Raw genomic sequence first — 2,222 nt, 5'->3', positions numbered from 1 at the left:
GGGACATTAATGCATTGCTGGTGGAGCTGTGAACTGATCCAGCCATTCTGGGTGGCAATTTGGAATCATGCTCAAAGGGCTATTAAAGAATGCCTGCCCTTTGATCCAGCCATACCATTGCTGGGTTTGTACCCCAAAGAGATCATAGATAAACAGACTTGTACGAAAATATTTATAGCTGTGCTTTTTGTGGTGGCAACAAATTGTAAAAGGAGAGAATGTCCTTCAATTGGGGAATGGCTGAACAAACTGTGGTATATGCGGGTGATGGAATACTATTGTGCTAAAAGGAATAATAAACTGGAGGAGTTCCAGGCGAACTGGAGAGACCTCCAGGAATTGATGCAGAGCGAAAGGAGCAGAGCCAGAAGAACATTGTACACAGAGACCAATACACTGTGGTAAAATTGAATGTAATGGACCTCTGTACCAGCAGCAATACAATGACCCAGGACAATTCTGAGGGATTTATGGTAAAGACGCTACCCACATTCAGAGGAAGGACTGCAGGAGAGGAAACATATAAGAAAAACAATTGCTTGAACGCATGGGTCGGGGTGGACATGATTGAGGGTGTGGACTCGAAACTACCACACCAATGCAACTACCAACAATTTGGAAATTGGTCTTGATCAAGGACACATGACAAAACTAGTGGAAATGTGCATTGGCCATGGGTGGGGGGAGTGCGGGGGGGCGAAGGGGAAAGGAGGAGCATGAATCATGTAACCATGTTAAAAATGAATATTAATAAATGTTTGAAAAAAAAAGTTACCTTCTGTCTTAGAATAGATACTAAGTATTGGTTCCAGAGTGGTAAGGGAAATTGAGGTTCTGACTTTCCCAGGATCACACAGTTAGGAAATGTCTGAGGCCAAATTCGAACCTAGGACCTCCTGCCTCGAGGTCTGGCTCTCTCTCCTCTGAGCCACTTAACTGCCCAGTCTATAACACTTTTAAGTTTTGTGTAGAATCTTACATTTACATGCCTTCTTTAACTTTCACAAGTTAGCAAGATAAATTATGTTGATATCATTATCTCCATTTTACAAATAAGAAAAGTATGAGTTGGAAACCAATCCATATCTTGAAATCTCTTGATTCCAAGTACATCTTGGTATCCAATATTCTATGCTACTTAGTACTGTCCTCATTGGGTTGTTGTGAAGTTTAAATGAGATGTGTATCTGGCAGAGTAGCTAACTAGGTAACACTTGGTGAAGTTACAGTGATTAGCACCAATCCTTGTTCATTATATGCCATCTCAGTTTACCCAAGATTCAGTTCAGCCTGACTTCTCAATAATGGAAGTCCAATTCTCAGTTGTTGCATTCATTGGTTCATCACCCCCATCTAGACTACTCTAAGAACAATTCTATTTGGGGCTCTAGAGTTTCCCCTAAATGGGGAGAAGGAGAGAGTAGGAATAAAAAGCACAGGATAGGTAATTTTATTCCCACCCAGAAAGCAATGATAAGTCCAAGAGAATCAAAGCATGTACTAGCAATGACTTAAACAGGATTCAGAAACTTCTAGCCAGGGTACAATCTGGTAGAAGACTGAGTCTGATTAAGATAATACGGTTCAGCAATTCTACTAATGAGCTACCTTACATTTCATCTCTATTGAGCACAATTTGATCAATAGCCAAGAGACTTTTCCTATGATCCCCTTTCTCTGATACAGAGCCTTCCTTTGGTGCCAGCCCATTCCTGCTGATTATACCATATCAGTAGATTTGGTAGACACTTTAATATCTGCCTTGATGACCTCTCAGGACCTCACGACTTTTTCTGAAATTTGTAAAGTCACCTGAATACTTCCATGCCTAGATTGCTGCTCAATCACACTCCAAAAAAAGCTGACCCAAGGCAAACATAGGCTTGCCCGGATAGGACATGCACTCTTGGCTTGAATAAAGCAAGACAGAGATGCCTTGAAACCAGAAAGGAAGAAGAATTCTATAAGACCAGTCCCCCTTTTAGTACATTCAGAGTTCTGGCTCAGAAATCAGAAGACTTCTCATTAAACACATATAGTACAGGGGCAGCTGGGTAGCTCAGTGGATTCAGAGCCAGGCCTAGAGACGGGAGGTCCTAGGTTCAAATCTGACCTCAGACACTTCCCAACTGTGTGATCCTGGGCAAGTCATTTGACCCCCATTGCCTAGCCCTTACCACTCTTCTGCCTTGGAGCCAATACACATTATTGACTCCAAGATG

Source organism: Gracilinanus agilis, chromosome 1 (genome assembly GCF_016433145.1).
Source record: "Gracilinanus agilis isolate LMUSP501 chromosome 1, AgileGrace, whole genome shotgun sequence".
NCBI classification, from domain to species: Eukaryota; Metazoa; Chordata; class Mammalia; order Didelphimorphia; family Didelphidae; genus Gracilinanus; species Gracilinanus agilis.
Note: the sequence above shows the minus strand (reverse complement) of the source record.